This window comes from Toxorhynchites rutilus, chromosome 3 (assembly GCF_029784135.1).
Source record: "Toxorhynchites rutilus septentrionalis strain SRP chromosome 3, ASM2978413v1, whole genome shotgun sequence".
In the NCBI taxonomy this organism is placed as follows: Eukaryota; Metazoa; Arthropoda; class Insecta; order Diptera; family Culicidae; genus Toxorhynchites; species Toxorhynchites rutilus.
The window spans coordinates 272962261-272974364 of record NC_073746.1 but is presented as its reverse complement, the minus strand read 5'-3'; the positions used below and the strand labels follow the sequence as shown (position 1 = coordinate 272974364).

Below are 12104 nucleotides of genomic sequence, written 5' to 3'. Positions count from 1 at the left end.
TAGTGGCCGGAAGTTCCAATTCTGCACGTGTAGTGACCGGAAGTTCCAATTCTGATGCTGTTCTTTTCTGGTTCACGGCAATTTTACGAATTCTCCGTTCATCCGTTGGGGAGAACTTGCTCTTCTGTCCACGTTTCTCCATGCAGTTGAGTTTATCACCACTTCTACAGGTAGCTTCCAACAGACGTATGTGAACGATGAATTTTCCGCCAGATTTCTCTGTTAGAGATGCCCGCATAACGGTAGGCTTTGGTTTTGATCTTTTCCTCGAACTTAAGATACTTCGGTCTTCCCACACTGACCAAATCGCGCGGAAAAAATTCGGTTTCACTCTCAAGTGAACTTTGACTCAAATTCTATTGTTGTGAAAACCAAAACGAAAAGTTGTCAAATGTGTACCAAAGTGGTTTTAGTCAAGTGCGAAATAACCCACTTTTTTATGATATATCAGGTTAAAATGTTTGTATTGATTAGGTATAAGAAACTAGAATCGTAGCCAAGAATATTGTAAAAATAATGTAAAAAAACATGGTGGTGCTATTTTAATTCGCTCAGTGTATGTGTGCGTTATTTCCATTTTCTCTTTCGTACAAAGATCAATTTCTTCAGCGCAAACATCGAAACATCATGGTTTCGTTGTTTTATCAACAATCAACTGATATATTGACATATGGCATGAATGAATCTCGGTAGCCTTACATTTGTTCAGTTGCTTTAAGGAGTGTTAATGCTGGATTTATAACGTTTTTTTCAGAATGGAGCGTGAATTCGGCGAACAATGATATAAACGATTAGTGAATGAATCGAAACAACACTGCACTACGTTCTGAAGCTTCATTGGGACTGCATCATGTATTTCTATAACCTTTCCACGTCCCTCCAAACTATGGCTGATTATGGAGAAGAGTTTGGAAGCGGTCGTGCTTGACACCTACAATCTACACTTGTGTACTGAGTGTTGCTTTTTAACCACCCCCATTGCTCTACGGTTCATGTCAAGATTGTCTGGGGACAAAGGATCCCTCTGAATGTTTCTGGAAATCACGAAAGATAGATCAATAATGTATAATGGTGAACAAAACAGATGGGAGTGGTAGTGGTGCTGAATAGCAAAGGTTTCGTTGACGTGAGCGTCACACAAAAATGCACCACGTATCGTATCGATTGAGAGGACAATCTATACTATTTCGGAATTCTCCTTCTTCCAAGTTGATTAGGGATGACAACGGAATTGCAATTGCATTCCTCCACGTGAAGGACACTGCTGTCTCCAAACTAAGAGGGACGAAATAAATCAATTGAGAGCATTGACTGAACTTTGAAACGTAAGATGTGATCATATAATGGACTGTGATTCGTGCACCACTCGTTAGACCTTATTGTTTGTCGTTGTGCTAGTTTACGTGTTTATTGGAAATCAAATTATCCTTTCTACTGATTTACTCTTCATTAATCAGACTTCTACGCCCCTCTCAGTTCATTCGATTTCTCGCTGCACAGCAGATTTTTTTTAAATAACCAAAGTACCCTGATATCAACTATTCGTTTAATTAAACGCTCATCAAAAAACCGATCATTTGTGTCATTAATCTTTTCGCCGCCTTTGCTCAATGTATCTAACAACAATACGCCACCCACGCCCGATACAGAAACCAGCTCATTAACTTTTATTGGGAATAAAAATGATCGCTGGCGTTGGCTTTCTTTTGCCCATTTACTCCCATCGAACGGATTCGGAACGCGATTCGTCTAGGGTGACGTTTTGCGAGGTTGAACAATAATGGTCGGCGGATTTGGTTTTCGTTTCGGTTATTGGTCGATCCGTACGGCAGCAATAAAAATTTTGATTGGACTTAGCCCAACTTAGCTTCTGGTTTGAGGGGTCAGTAATGCGAAAAAAAAAGAAAGGTTGGCTAGCTTAGCGGTTTTATTTGATGGAAATTAGGTGGAACCCATTAGGACTCGAGGAAATGTAGCTCTTTGAACCTCAATCAGCGTTGGTATTATAGCAATTAGTGATGAAACGGAAGCTGTTCTCGGGTTTGTGGGAAGTGAATGAGATTCGTTTGAAGAATAATAATGACATTTGGCGAACAAATGGTTGTCATCTTATAGGATCCAATAATATTGAATGTGTTATATAGTGTGTTTCAACAGTTTATTGATGAAAACTAAAAATAAAAACGACAGAGGCAGATGTTGGCAGACGCATTCAAATCAAAACGAACAGAAAAAATCTACTTGTTTTGGTACGGTCCTATTCTAGGCTGATTCTTACTTCTTCTTTCTTTGTTTTTAAGAGGCTTTAAACTTTGCAGTTCATTCGCCTCTAGCTGATTCTTACTAAATCGACCATGATCAATCCATAACCAACAACAGATGCAAGCATTGCTTCTTGCAAAAGTTGATTAATGTGTCAATTCCCCAGAATATTCCAGCTGATGTCAATGAAAAGTCGAACAACGGTTTGGCACCGTCTCAAAGTGGAAGAGACACAACGTAAATTAATTCCAAGCTTTGAAATGAATCTGTCATTCTTCTTCAATTTGTGGTGGCAAACGCTGGTCGAGCTGACAAGTGAAGGATGATAAATTGGGGCCAACCGTTATTGTTCGACATTGACAATGTCCGGGTCGTTGGAACGATGGAATTGCATGTTGCATGTCGAAAACTAACACTCGTCCCCACCTACTCTGAACTGGATTGCTTGGGGTGAATCAGGACTACTGGCCGAAACGAGCTCAGATGCACAAAAAGTCACATATTGCAGAAACGATGGAACGGGAAATCCGAATTCAAATCAAAATATTTCCATCAGCATTTCGGATGGATTTTCATTATCCCCATCTGATTGTAATTACCAGGACGGCTCTGTTTGCAGACTACTTCGGTTTCGTGTTTCATTCAAGGAGCTGGCAGCTGCTATAATGACGGATAGGTTTTTTCTAATAGACATTTCTTTGATTTTCGAAAATAATGAACATTACAAAGAAAATCTTTTGTTATTTCATCGTTTATTTCGAGTCAAAATTCAGTATCTGATGAAGCTGTGAGTGAAAGCTAATGTCTGCAATCTGTTTTCGCCTCGTGATGATCCATCTCCAACGCATCTAAATCTTCTCACTTCTTCCGTAAACAGCTCCTTTCCCGTGTCATAGTTCACGTACCTTTATTTTTTATGAGTTTTTCAAATAATCGCTGTGTCGAATTCAATTGATACGAATGAGCAAAACGACTATAATAAATATGTACAGGAAAAAGTGAATCTACAGCATGACAACACTTGGCGCCACGTTGCCAAACACGTTTGAAACCTATTTGGAAAAACTCAAATAGGAAGTCCATTCTCATCCTTTATATTCCCCAGACATTGTGCCGTCCGGTTATTTCTTCCGTGCGATGACACAAGATCTGGTTGATCAGTAGTTTCGCTAATACACCCGAACTAGCGGTGGCAGAAAAGATATCATTTTTGGCAGGAAATATGCTATTTCTTGTGTTTAAGCGTCAAATGCAGAAATAAAAGCACCTTAATTTAGAGATTTAGAGAGAGATTAGTTAGTGTTGTAAAATTTTTGTATGAATGGAACAGACCTTTTATCATCTCAGACTGAATGTTAGCTTGGAATTGCAGCAAAAAAAAAAAAATTACAATGTCAAGCATGGATTGAACTTAGGCCGGCTGAGTTTTAAAGTTGTTCCACCCAACCAAGCTATTCATATAACCATTGGTGCTATTATACCAATGCACGAGAATCTAACGCCACATTATAACATGAAATTTGATTTTTTAAGTGTAGGGTAACACGGGGTGAGTTGGACATATGGGGTGATTTGGACCACCCCATTATCTCAAAAAGTATGGCTCAACTTGGATTTTTTATAATGTCATCTTCTTTTATTGTTGAACCGTATATAACTAACGTAAAAAAACTTTGGTAAAATTCGACAGGTTGAAGGAAACGGTAGCATTAACACAGCAAGCACTTTTATTGTCAAAAAATGTGAGTTTTCCGATCGTGGTTTTAAGGTTTTTCCCGCTGATTAAACAAACTTTTCGTGTATTGTGCAGTAAAGTTCTGTTCTCCTACAGAAGAGGAGCAATTTGATGCAGCGAAACAGTAAGTTAGATAACAATAAATGAAATTAATTGCATTTTAATTTTTGGATGTTGTGTGGGGTGACATGGACATGTTTTTGTGGGGTGAATTGGTCCTACAGATTTGAGGCTTTTCTTTGGTCTAATTGATTCCAGATGCCACTAAATTACAAAAAGAGGATGGGCAGACAACGTTGGAAGAAGGAGGAGCTTGAAAGACCAACGCAGGTCATCAAGAACGGATTTTCTTTGACCAATCATCGACAGTGTTTGAAAATGCTCGAACAACAGTGAAAAGATCCATGCATAATTCGAGATGGTCCCAATCCTATTTTTCTGGTCTGAAATCTGGCCAAGACACCTGGTATCGATCCCAGAACACTGTTACAGATTGTAACATTATTTCTAAATACTTTAAATAAACATAAGAATGTTTTTTTCGATGAAACACACACTGGACCAAATCACCCCACAGATGGTCCAAATCACCCTACATCAAATTTTAATGTCCAAAAATCGTCTCTTTTATTTTATGATATATTTGGTAGTTTGAAGCTTGATATAATGATTAAACATTATTGATTGAGAGAAAACAAGTGTAGCTCAGTATACAATGTGACATTTTTTATTTAGACCGTATTGGTTTGGAAATATTAGGCGATTTGCTTAGGTGGTCCAAATTCCCCCCTTTTCCCCTACACGGAAAGTGTTTACTCAGAGTAAAACGGAGAGCGTAAAGAACATCAAACCTTTGTTGCGTGTATATTTGCAAAGCGTCTCTTATTTTGCTCTCATATATTGCTATGGCATATATATTATACAAAACGCGCCTCTCGGTTGACTAAACGCTATACCAGTATGGGTGAAATGCACATTTAATGAAACTTTTAGGCTTATTTGAAGTGATGTATGAGAATGTCAAAAAATATGCTAAATATTCATTTTGGGTGTACTGGTGCGTATCGATTAGTTTCTGCCAGATCGGTCTTTTTATTTGTGTTTGGCATGGAATGAACTGTAAAGTTTAACCCTTTATAAGTCCGTGGGAACTAGGCAACGAATCGTCTCCAACTTCAAGAGAACATAGTCCTTACATGAGGAATAACACTATTGGAACTAAACTATTGAAACAGTTTGAAAAAAATTGTGGCAATATAGTTGAAAATGCCCGCTAACCTCACGAACACTGTTTTCCGCTGCCCTGTATGCTCACTTTATTGCGCCTTTGGTTATGCAATAATCAAAACAATATTTTTAGTGCAGCGAGAAAAAATGTTTTTTTATGTAGACTTACAAGGAAAAACATTCAAAATATGATTTTTTTATGAAATACCATGAATGAGGATGGGAATAAGTCATGGGTGAGATTGGATCAGAACGGAGGAAGTTACTATCAGTAATATCGTAACAACTTTTGCAAATATTTCTTAAACAATAACTATTTGTACTACAGTTAACTATTATGCATTGAAAGAAGTGAAAATATGATCCCACTAAACGGTTCAAAGCATTCAAAAATATTCGCAATATTTTTTAATATTTTACTAATAGTAACTTCCTCCGTTTTTATCCAATATCACCCACATGACCCATTTTATTTATTCATTTTTGTCAAACAAATGTAGACTACATCTATATACATAAAAATGGATTTCTGTCTGTCTGTCTGTCTGTCTGTCTGATTCTTATGGAGTCGGAAACTACTGAACCGATCAACATGAAAATTGGTATGTTGGGGTTTTTGGGGCCGGGGAAGGTTTTCGTGATAGTTTGAGACCCTTCCCCCCTCTCTAAGGGGGGGCTGCCATACAAATGAAACACAAATTTCTGCATTTCTCGAGAAGTATTCAAGCAAATGAAACCAAATTAGGCATCTGAAGGTTTTATGGTGCAATAAATGTTTCTATGGTGGTTAGATTTTCCGCCCACCTCCCTAAGGGGGGTGGGCTGCCATACAAGTGAAACACAAATTTCTACATTACTCGAGAATTATTCAAGCAAATGAAACCAAATTAGGCATCTGAAGGTTTAAGGGTGCAGTAAATGTTTCTATGGTGGTTAGACTCTCCGCCCTCCTCTCTGAGGGGGGGCTGCCATACAAATGAAACACAAATTTCTGCATTTCTCGAGAAGTATTCAAGCAAATGAAACCAAATTAGGCATCTGAAGGTTTAAGAGTGCAATAAATGTTTATATGGTGGTTAGACACTCCTCCCTTCTCTCTCTTTACTGCCATACAAATGAAGCATATATTTCTGCATAATTCAGGAACTAATCAAGCAAACTGAACCACATTTGGCATGTGGAGGTTTTAGGGAGCAAGAAACATTTCTAAGGTGGTTCAACATTCCTCCTACCTTTCTGAAGAGGGGAAGTCTGCCATAGAAATGAAACAGTTTTGTTAGAAATACTAAGAATTTTATAGTAAAAGGTAAATTCAACGGGGTCAATTAGAAGATCAATCAATGAATAGTTCTGCGATTGGACCCATGAACTTGCTCATAGTAAGAAAACGTGGATGTTTGAAGGTATTGATAACAAAACACAAATTTTGGGCGAGACGAAGTTTGCCGGGTCAGCTAGTACTTATATATTAATGTTACAATGTTTTCTTAAGTTAAAAATTATTCCTACGGTACACGTTTCTTTTTAGTTGTTTTTTATTCATTGTTGTTAATTCGCAGTGCTGATTGTATATACGCATCATGCGATTGATAGGAGCGTTGTTTGCATAATTTGTTCTGGATGTTTTGGTTAGAAACAAATTGCGTGTTCTTAGTTGACGCCCAGGTACATATAAATTTAATTTTTCTAGTAATTCAGCTGATTGTACTCGTTGCGAAATTAGATCATTAACAAAAGAAAGCATTGCAAATTTACGGCGTTCCTTTAGTGCTTGGATGTTTATGAGCATGCAGCGTGCTTCATATGAAGGAAGTGGAAATGATGTCCAGTTTAACTTACGGAGTGCAAATAAGAGAAACTGTTTCTGGACTGTCTCAATACCCCCATCGACGGTACATTATTTATTTTACTGAAAAAAACTGCATCATCTCACTTAGTAGATTCTAAAAAGAACGTCTTCAGTGAAAAACTTATCAATTTGTTGCTTTTTCAACGAATTTTTTGCCTGCGCACTAAAATCGCGGTTTCTCTACATAACAATGACTCCCAAATTAATATCGTACATTTTTGACAGTCCTAAAAAAATTGGAGTTTTCCCAGATACCTTTAGAAATCTTTGGTTAGGCAATTTATTGAAATAATATTCGAAGTGCGGCGAAAACAATATTTTTTGTGTGGCCTTATGGAGGGGTTAAAAACTCTTAAAAATACCTAAACCTAACCTGCTCAAGATGTAAAATTAAAAACTAACTGCCAACACTGGCAGATTACGTACTTGCAATCAGGACCCGAAATCTTCGAAGGTGAAAAATGAAGACCGACTCCGCTCTCAGCAGCTTCGCTTCGACTAGAACTGCTTCGGCAGTCGCCGGCTACAAAAAGTGACTTGACTAGAAAATGAATTGACTGGCGTTCACTAGCGAGGATGACTGGTGAACTAGTCCAGTCAGTGGTTATTTAAACTGACTCGACTAATGAATACAAATCTGCTTCTCCATTCAACTGACTTCAAACCACGCTTCCATTTCTCCCTTATTTTATATCCGCGTACGTCCATATAAAGAGGAACGAAAACTTGATTTCTGATGCAAAAAAGTAGTTACCCCATCAATGGACGGTTTATTGTCTACCCATCGTGAACTCAAACCAACGAACTCAGACATTCATCAAGTATGCTATAAAGGTCCTCGCGTTAGTGTTAGTAAATAGCGCACACACACTGCACGCTATTTTATACGTGTGAGTTTTCGTGTAGGATACAAAAAAATCTAGCTCACCTTTAGCGTATGTCCAACCCCGTTGAACTCAAACATCGATGCATGCATAAAGATACATGGGAAAGAAAGAGAGGAACGAATTAGGGGAGATGTGTCTAAAACGCGCCTGCCGGGCAATTTGACCCGCCTGATTTTCTCGTAAACCAGCAAGAATAGAAATGCAATGGATACAGGCAATCGTGCTAGTCAATGATAGAATCCCACCAAGCATGTTTTACATTTGTAACATGCTTTAAAAAAATAAGAAAAATAATTTTCTTTGGAAGCGATTTGCGATGTCATTTTCTACATCATTCCTATAAGGTTTTTGTTGCTTGAAACCGATTCAGAGGCGATAACTGTGGGTCATATTTATTGAGTTGAGTTCCCAGTGAATATCTCAGATGAAGAAAATGGTAAGAATGGATTCATTTTCTTCTCAATTTAATATTTTACGCATCAGCTTACCATCGGGCAGTATGGCATACCCTCGATCGGGGCAATTTGCTCGCTTTCAGCCGGATAACATTCTCACGAGAGAAATAGCTTGTATGTAAGGGATGCCAGATGATGTTTTCAGATATCTCTGTATGGCAAGAATAAATGTCTTCAAATGTAATCATAATGAAAAAAATGAGCAAACCATCACGATATTTCTAAATCATGTTCGATAAATCACACAACCAATTGTTTTCACATACTTTGAAATGACCTCAGTATGTTTTCACAAAATAAAATGTCTTCAAATCGAAAACATGTCTTCACATCTGGCATCTATATTATGTGTTCAGAATGCAGGGAAACAAGAGCGCGGACTGGAGAATGAAAGCACGAATACTGGGAGAACACGCCCACCGGAGAAACGGTTTCTTCTCTTCGCTGGTGGGCATGGAAGGAATAGATTGATGGAATCTCTCATTCATACAAGCTGTTTCTCTGAGCTTTACAGTCTCCGAGAGTAACAACTCATGGGCATATTATACTTCTACTGGGCCAAAATAAAATTCATAGCACTTTTGTTATTCAGTATCTAAAATACAGAACGAGTACAGATGACTGTGGGTTAACTAATCTACGTACCGACGTAGTTGTTACCTTAAATTTTAAGAGCACGGTCAAGATAAATCTATTCTCGCTTAGGGGGTGCGTAGTACACACTTCTCCTATAGTTTTGGGGGAAGTCGCTTCAAAATGCGAAGAAGACAATTCGACTGGGACGAATGAAATGATATAGTAGAGTCGGTTGAGGGAGATAGCGACTAAACACCCGACTGACTGTTTAGTCGTTTTGGCGGAGAAACTGCGTGAAGAAGCCAAAAGTAATTTCCGACTGAATACGGATAAAGTCAGTCAGATAGTCAGCTGACTATCCTCAGTTGACTATGACTATGCCGAGCCCTGCTTGCAATCGACTATTAGACCAGAGCTTTCGGAGCAAAATAGCAACACCCGAGAGCTCTGCACACACGCTCACAATCACAATCTCTTGCTCAGGGTTGCCATAATAAAATCTGTGTTTTTGGTCTCAACAAATCTTTTCATCTTAGTTTTTTTCTCAGAAAATCTGTATTAAATTTATAAGTTCGATTTTAAAGTATAATTTTAGCTTTAGCATAATTGGTTGGTAAAGTTATTGTTTATTCAACGATAGCAAGCAAGCATAAACACCGTAGTAAAAATACAATGCTTCATCGAGGTGTAATGGAAATTTATGAAGTTACCAGGACATGTTTATTTATATTGCGCTGCGTAAACAACTTAATTATAATTAATTTATGGTAGACACAAAAATGTAATGGTTGTAATGAATCAATAGTAGTATAATAAGATAACAATTCGTAAATTGGGAACCTTTAAAAAGGATGAGGATGCTATGAAGCCAAATGCTTAGGATACGGACAGGGTGTGATAGAATTTTGTCTTTTTAAATAAACTAATCATGTACATTTAAATTTAAATTTATATTTTTTTTCTGTTCTCGTCCAGTTCAGGGGCTACTGTTTCTACAGCTTCAACGCCGGCGTAGATAGTTTGTGGCTTTTCAGATCCAATTCAGTATCTCCAATGTCTTCCTGATACCTTAGATTTGATGTATTATTCTGTGCATATATTGCTGTAGTAAGTAGTTTGTCCCTATTTTCGAATTAACTAATTTGGGCGTTTCATTTGGTTTAGTTCAACACAATAATCAAGTACAAAATGTTGAACAAAAATATATCAAAATATCGGTCATCATGTCGTTAAAAAAATCGAAGTTCGTTTCGCTCTTTAGTTTCGGTCGTGATTGAACCTAGATTACATTTAACGACGAATTGCAGTAAAAGCAATCTTGATTTGAACGAATACAGTATTTTCAATGGTTTGAGTTTAAATATTTCTTGAATTTTGTTAATCCCATTTGTTTACTTTGGGTATGTGCGAAAGATAACTATATATAATATGTGTAGACCACAATGCGTTTTTCTAAAAAGACCGTTTTTTAATATCTCCAACGCTTTTTCAAATATAACTATTGAAAATTTTATAATTTTTAGTGCAATAGATTGCTGGGGAGTGCAAAAACAACGTGAATCCCTCATTTTTAAGACAACATGAGCGCTCTTTTGAAATTCACATTCACTGGGCTTTAGTAAGAAAAAGATAAACTGTATCTACAGGTTTTTGGTTCTAAAAAGTCTAAAAAATCTGTATGAATGCGGATTATTCTGGAGACATGGTATCACACGGAACTGTGGCATCATCCTGACTGATCGGAAATAGAAGCTCCTCCCCTTTATTTCGCGCGGCGAGTGAGGTGAGATGGCCCAAGTCACTGCATTCCCGTAGGCGAATGGCGTGACTATAGTTTGTCACTAAGTGAGATTTGAAGTCGTGTCCTCATATGTTATCGATTCGGGTATCAAAAATAAGTAATGTAGCTTTCACAATAAAGCGAGAAACTTTGCTATCTCAAGTGGAATAAGGGGTCCTATACAATGATCTCTCGCGCTTTTACTCGTCGTCATACATCTCCCGCAGCAAAGCTTTCACCCGACTTCTGCTCATTCGCTTTCCACACTACAAGTGTATAGGAAAAGTGTGTGATACGCACCCCCTAAGCGAGAATGGATTTATCTTGACCGTGCTCTCAAAATTTAAGGTAACAACTACGTCAGTACGTAGATTAGTTAACTCTCAGTCATCTGTATTCGTTCTGTATTTTAGATACTGAATAACAAAAGTGCTATGAATTTTATTTTGTAAGGCGCCCAAATTCCAAATTTCTAATCACACGGTGTTAAATGGCCCATTAGAAGTATAATATTCCATCAATCTATTCCCTTCATGCCCACCAGCGAAGAGAAGAAACCGTTCCTCCGGTGAGCGTGTTCTCCCAGTATTCGTGCATTAATTCTCCAGTCCACGCTCTTGTTTTCCTGCATTCTCTGAGCACATAATATAGATGCCAGATTGAAGACATGATTTCATTGTCAAGACATTTAATTTTGTGAAAACATACTGAGGTCATTTCAAAGTATGTGAAAACAATTGGTTGTGTGATTTATCGAACATGATTTAGAAATATCGTGATGGTTTGCTCATTTTTTTTCATTATGATTACATTTGAAGACATTTATTCTTGCCATACAGAGATATCTGAAAACATCATCTGGCATCCCTCACATACAAGCTATTTCTCTCGTGAGAATGTTTACGGCCGAAAGCGAGCAAATTGCCCCGATCGAGGGTATGCCATACTGCCCGATGGTAAGCTGATGCGGAAAATATAAAAAAAAATTGTTAGGGGTTGTATTTTTCGACGTAGAACTACGAAATTATATTATGAAATCCACTTGTTAACCACTTCGAATATTATTTTAGAATGCAACGAAAATTTTATAATAATAGACTTCATTACAAATAAATTTGATGAACGTCTTTTTACGTTTGATATGATGCCTAGGACTAGTCAAACAATGATAGTCAAACGATCATTGTATTTTACATTTCCCTCTGAAATCATTGCATTATCTCAACCGCGAAAGTTCATTCACCTCTAGTATTTGCATTATCTCGAACTCTCTAGTATTGCATTATCTCGAACCGCGAAAGTTCATTCACCTCTAGTATCTGAAATGGCGATT

General features: G+C 37.6%; 1 protein-coding gene across 2 annotated transcripts in view; it reads left to right on the top strand.

Moving 5' to 3' along the window:
• Positions 1 to 12104, top strand: part of LOC129777530 (prisilkin-39-like) — a 43251-nt gene that overhangs the window by 28435 nt on the left and 2712 nt on the right. The window lies entirely within an intron of this gene.